Source organism: Polypterus senegalus, chromosome 10 (genome assembly GCF_016835505.1).
Source record: "Polypterus senegalus isolate Bchr_013 chromosome 10, ASM1683550v1, whole genome shotgun sequence".
Taxonomy (NCBI): Eukaryota; Metazoa; Chordata; class Cladistia; order Polypteriformes; family Polypteridae; genus Polypterus; species Polypterus senegalus.
Window position 1 is genome coordinate 16,014,990 of NC_053163.1, and position 7,201 is coordinate 16,022,190.

Consider the following 7,201-nt stretch of genomic DNA (forward strand, 5'->3'; position numbering starts at 1 on the left):
CTAATAAAAGGCAAAGCCCTCACTGACTGACTGACTCACTGACTTACTCATCACTAATTCTCCAACTTCCCGTGTAGGTAGCAGGCTGAAATTTGGCAGGCTCATTTCTTTACAGCTTACTTACAAAAGTTAAGCAGGTTTCATTTCGAAATTCTACGCGTAACGGTCATAATGGTCGACAACATCTGCCATGTTGAACTTTCTTATTTATGGCCCCATCTTCACAAAATTTGGTGGGCGGCTTCCTTGCGCTAACCGAAAATGATGTACATACTTATTTCGGTGGTATGACACCACTGTCAGCCGCCATATTGAACTTTCCAATGGTTTTGTTACTTATGGGCCCATCTTCAAGAAATTTGGTACACGTGTTCCCAACACTAACAGAATCCTACTTATGTACATATATACGTCCATAGCCTGCAGCTCGGTCACCGTGTGAGGCGGCATTTGGTCCCCCATCCAAACGACTCCCACGTTGTTGGCTGCTAGCCTATATAAGGCCGTCCGTCGCTCCGGTCTCTTCATTCCCTTCCTTGCTTCACCACGGGATTTACGTCTCCCTGCTAATATCTACAGCCTTTTTATTTAATCCACGGCTTCTCCGCTGTTTTATTCTTCTTTTATTACGATTATAGTTATTGTGTAGGTATTTTAGACGTACTTTACATTGTTCAGGTACCCATTTCCTTTATCATTCCAACCATACCCCCATTAACATGTCTATCGAGGTGGTCACCATCGATCAAAGAACTGTCACTTACTGAGTGGTTTCCATGCCCGGAGATGGCACCTACCTTTTCCATTCTCTTTGTTACATATTGCACGGCCATATCAGGCTCACTCTTGATATCCGGAGGAACTTTGTGTCTTATGTATTGAATGACTGGGACAGGTTCAAGGTGTGGACTGATGACGGTACAGGAGATAATTATACTACACAGGAGCACTAGAAGAGTGAAATGCTTAAGCCCTTCACCTATGCATCTGCATGTGAGTTGATGGCTGCCGCTAAATTGTTCGGTTGTCGCTTTCAAGTGTACCGAAATGGCCAAATATTTTACACCTTTGGACAACCACCACTGCCTCTTAAACATCTTAGATTCACAGGTGACGATTTCAGTAGTGGACACTTTGATGTTTATGAATGTTTAAACTCTCAAAAGCTGGATGTGAAGTTATCGATGAAACTGTTTGTGTGCTTACAACGCTTGACAGATGCCGAATGTCACTTCAACACAAGTCCTATAAATACTGTCGTAATTGAAACAAACCATGAAACTCAAACCGATTATGACAGCAGCAATCCAAGATTACTGTTCACATGGCCAACTGTACGTTGCATGATCAAGAGTAAGCTCAGCACTCAGCTTAGTCATATTACAACCGGAGGGCCGAACTGACAATGTGGTATACAAAGAGATCCTTAACAAATAATTATTGCTGTATTTTCCCTCAGTTTAAAAAAGTTTACTTTTCTTCTTAATAAAAATTTCAAAGCAGTAATTCGCTGCTGCGAAGTGCGGGTATTTTGCTAGTTGATAATATAGGTTGATAGAGATACCATATAAGTATATCCAGAAGTTCCGTTTTTAAGGATGACATACAGCTCTGTTAAAAGAACGGTTCGAGTGAAAGATGTCTAATTCAAAATCCTGCTAGTGGTAAAGATAACGAATATTGAATTGTAAAGATAATGTTTAAACAGAGCAGAACCTTGCTCATCTTTAACTACCGCCTGACTATAATATGTGTAATTTAGATGTTATAAGCGACTGGGTCGTCAAAAATGGACGGGTGCCAACTAGATTTAGTACAGCAGAGTGCATTTCCAAGTACAAGCACACCTGCTAATTTGAGATGACGGCGATGAGGTGGATATTCCCAGGGCCGTAGCTCGACAGGTAAAACGTAACTCATTAAACTTGATGAGGGTTTATTTGGCAAAAATGAAACATGATTGGATTGCTACTGCAATCTTCCTTGTAGTGCCTGAATGAAGTCGAAAAGAAGCTCACATCGAACATACTTAAAGTAAAGATCATTCTCCCCTTATTTGCATTTTTAAGACCCACGTGTTTTAATATTAAACGGTTTATTTCACTACTACATTCCTTTACATTTGAAGGAATTATGTTCAAGTTGGAAGATTTGGATTGAATTGCGATGTAAACAAGTATAGACAACACTGTAAAAAATTACAATAAATTACTGGCTACTAGTTGCATTACTTTTACAGTATTTTTCTGTATCATATTGCAGTATATTACAATAAAATTACCATACCATACAGTGAGTTCACAGTAAACTGGGTAACAAAATTACTGTGATGTACCAGTATGTTGCTGTTGAATTACAGTAATTAACCATTTCCAATTTACATTAATCTACTTTATTTTTACATACCAACTGTAAAAGTAATGCAACTCAATAGCCAGTAATCCATCCATCCATTTTCCAACCCGCTGAATCCGAACACAGGGTCACGGGGGGTCTGCTGGAGTCAATCCCAACCAACACAGGGCACAAGGCAGGAACCAATCCTAGGCAGGGTGCCAACCCACCGCAGGACACACACAAACACCGAGCACACACTAGGGCCAATTTAGAATCGCCAATCTACCTAACCAGCATATCTTTGGACTGTGGGAGGAAACCCACGCAGACACAGGGAGAACATGCAAACTCCACGCAGTGAGGACCTGAGAAGCAAACCCGGGTCTCCTAACTGCGAGGCAGCAGCGCTACCACTGTGCCACCATGCCGCCCAGCCAGTAATTTATTGCAAATTTACAGTTGCAATAACAATATTAATTACTGCAAAGGACATTAAAACCACCTTGATTGTCCATGCTATTCACCTAATTTCCCCCAATTTACATCAAGTTGAGTTCTGAAGGTCCCTAAAGTCCACCTCACTATTTGTTCACTTGTTGCTTGGATTTGTGGTTTTCTGTTTGAGTTCAAACTTTTTGATGTTTCCATCAGTGTCCCTGTAGTCAGGATTTGATTTTTATCAGTCATTTTACAACACATATAAACTTCAAATTATTGAAAATTAATAAAGTTAAACAAAAATAAAAACAAAAACACACTATCTGTTTTACATATTTATTCAGCTGTGTTTCTTCAAAAGTAAACGCACAGAATACCTCAAGTACACACTTTTAAGTTCAATAAAAGTCTTAACAAGCAGTTCAACTTTTTTTTTTTTATTGCACAAACAAAATGACTTAAACCTCCCATAAAGTAAGTATATGTACAATAAACAAAAATGCATTTTTACTGTATATGTAATATCATCTGAAGTGAACAACTTGCCACTTACCACAGTGCCAGCCTGCAGTTATTATGTGCTGTAGAGGAGGAGTAGTCAACACTGTATTATTTGTAAAGATATGCTACTTTCTCCAGATATAAATACATTTGTGCAGAAAATCAACCAATAATTCTGAAATCTTGTCTCTTTTTAAAAAGTATATTCTATGAAATTAAATTAAAGACATTGAACTTCAGTGTCTAATATTTAAACAAAAATATTAAAAAACAAAAATATAACTTCAAGATAGAAATTAAACTGAGGCAAAACAGGCGATAAAAACACTTGAAATCTATTTTGAGGTATTAGGAGTCCTTTTAGAACATAATGTCTACATTGACATCTATTCAAAATCAATACGTTTCCTCAGAAGTGTACAGATTTGTTGGTTGATGTGTCTGTGTTTCTTTTTTGATTTCGAGCCCGACTCTGGGTTAATACCAAAAAAACACCTGTAAACGAAATATAGAAGCTCTCGGTTTTATTTGAGCTTTTTCACATTAAGACATTAAATGCTGTTCCTTTCTACAGAATACTAATGCCTAACACTCCTCCTAAGAAAGCCAAACAAGATTTCTCTGCCATTTTAACAATATTGTGGTGATTTACTGGTCTCACTATTACCCATGCTTCTTTAAAAGGGTAATGAGAAAGTGAGTGAGAAAAAATATTTGGAATACCAAGAAATTATGGTTTCATTAGTAGTAGAAAGTATGGTTCATTATACAAGCAATGTTTTACTTTCTGATATTAAAAAGATGTTCTTCTTGTACGACATTGACTCACACTTAAAAAATTCTATTAATGCATATATAGCAGAAGAACTTAAAACAAGTTTCTAGATTAAGTCAGGAAAATCAAAGCACTTTATTTCCTATTTCAATGTTTTCATATAGTGTGTTAAAAAGAGGCATATTTGTGTGATTACTAAAGAACAAGATTGTAATATTTTGGCTAAATTATTTTTAACAATATTATTTGTTTGAAATATTGACTTAATTGTTATATGAATACTGTTAAGTGTTCAGTTTGATGCAAATATTCTCACAAAATAAAATTTGTAATGCTATCATTACTCTTGTGAAATGGTTAAAACAAACATATTATGTGTATTTTCTTGGACTGTTTTAAAAGTCCTTTCACTTTTTTCTTCTGGAAATTAACAACATTTTTTGTACAACAAGTTTAATGCAGAATAAAGAATTATGTGTGCCTTTACAGTTTTTTTTATTAATAATAAAATAATATTAATAATAAAATAATTACCAACTTTTATACTCCTTCATTTTCATAAAGTGTTACATTTTTGCCTAATTTGCAACTGCTATTTTTGTATAGTGAAATACTGTGAAATAATGCAAGAAATACTGTGAACATACGTATGTGCTAATAACATAAGAAGCACAGTGACTGGATTGGCACTATTTTCTCAGAGATAGTCCTGTGTTCGGACACTATTCTGGACACTGCCTGTGTAGTTTGTGTGTTCTGTCTGTGTCTGTGTTAAGTTTTCTATACCAATTTCTTGTCTTTGCTATGTCAGTCTTCCACTTTTCACCATCCTGTTGCTTGGCGTGTTTTGTCCCATTCTGTCATGCTCAGCTCAGTTACGATACTGTTGGTGTCGAATTTAAGAATGTCAAAAACAGAAGAGGGAGCTAGGAGCTAACCCAGACAGTCAAAGTTACTTATTCCTTTTTTTTTTTTTTTTGACATTTTATTAATTTTATTGCAATCATTCTATACAAATCAATTAATTTTTCCAAAAAGTAAAATTAAGAACAAGTTGACCCCCACCCCTGAGAGAGAGAGAAAAGAAAATGGCATAAAATTTAAGGCTTGTAAACATACCTAAATTAATAAGTTTGATAAGCCAATAGAGATGAATGCAGAAGACAAAGAAATACAGAAATAATTGCTTCCTCTGTGCTTTAAGAGCTTATTTTAAAATATTACTGATTAGATCCTGCCATGTTTTAAAAAAGTCTGTACAGATCCTCTATAACTGAGTATTTGATTTTTCCCAATTTCAAATAGTATAACACATCAGTTTCCCACTGACTTAAAAGAGGAGAGTTTGGGTTCTTCCAGTTTAGCAGAATAAGTCTGCGTGCCAAAAGTGTAGTGAATGCAATCACAATTTGTTTGTCCTTCCCCACTTTAAACCCATCTGGAAGAACACCAAACACAGCTGTTAATGGGTTAAGAGGGATTGGGACACCAAGGCTGTCTGAAAGGTAATTAAATATTTTGGTCCAGAATGATGTTAATTTGGTGCAGGCCCAGAACATGTGACTCGGTGAGGCTGGTACTTGGTTGCAGCGTTTGCAGGTTGGATCATGCCCTGGAAACATTTTGGAGAGTTTTAGGTGAGACAGTTGTGCTCGATATATAATTTTGAGTTGAATAATTGTATGGTTTGTACATTTGGAGCTCGAGTGAATTCTCTGCATTGCTACTTTCCACTCCTTTTCTGATATATTATTTGAGAGATCTTTTTCCCATTGTTCTCTTGGATCTTTGAAAGGGAGGGACTGTAAAATGATTTTATATATTGCAGAGATGGTGTCTGAGTCCTTGAGATTGAGCAATATTTTTTCCAGCATGGATGAGGGTGCAAGATGAGGAAAATTGGGAAGGTTCTGTTTAACAAAGTTCCTGATTTGAAGATAGTGAAAGAAATGTGTAGCTGGAATGTTAAATTTGGAATGTAATTGTTCATAGGATGCAAAGACGTTGTCTATATAAAGATCTCTAAGCAAGTTAATCCCAATTTTTTTCCAGATATTAAAAACTGCATATGTTTGCGAAGGTTGAAAGAGGTGCTTCTCTTGCAGAGGTGCCACAGATAATAGCTTCTCCATCTTATAATGCTTTCTACCTTGGTTCCATATTCTAAGTGAGTGAAGCACAATTGGGTTATTAGTATATTGCCGATAACTTGTGTTTATTGGGGCACAAAGCAGGGAATATAAAGCAGGGAATATAAAGAAGTACTGCAGGATTTTACTTCTATTGCGGACCAAGCCTGTGTATGTTCTTCTATTTGTGTCCAGGTTTTTATCGCTTGTATATTTGCTGCCCAGTAATAAAACTGGAGTTAGGTAGAGCCATGCCACCTTCTGCCTTTTGTCTTTGTAGGGTCACTCTTTGGATACATGGATGTTTTGAGTTCCAAATAAATGAGGTTATTGTTGAATCTAATTGCTTAAAGAATGATTTATTAATGTATATTGGAATGTTTTGAAATAAAAAAAGGAGCTTCGGAAAAATATTCATCTTAACAATGTTAATTCTTCCAGCTAGAGTGAGATGAAGGGTTGACCATCTATGCAAGTCTTGCTTAATTTTTTCCATGGCGAAATTTTGTTGATAAAGAGCTTTATGTTTGCTTGTGATGTTTACCCCAAGGTATTTAAACTGTTCTGCAATGATAAAAGGTAGAGTGTCTAATCTAATATTATATGCTTGAGAATTCACTGGAAAGAGTACACTTTTATTCAGATTAATTCTGAGACCAGAGATCTTTTGAAATTCTGTGAGTGCTGTTAAGACTGCAGGCACAGAATTTTGTGCATCTGAAATATACAGTACCATATCATCTGCATATAATGAGATTTTCTCTTCCAGTCCTTCTCTGCTAATCCCTTTTATCTGATCAGTATTTCAACAATGTATTGCCAGTGGTTCAATGGCAATTGCAAACAGTACCGGTGACAAGGGGCATCCTTGTCTAGTACCACGTTCTAGTTTATAGTAGTCTGAACAAATGTTGTTGATACAACCTGAAGCTTCTGGATTGGTATACAGTAGTTTGCTCCATGCACAAATGTTCGGGCCAAACCCAAATTTCTCCAATGTAGTAAAAAGTTATTTCCATTC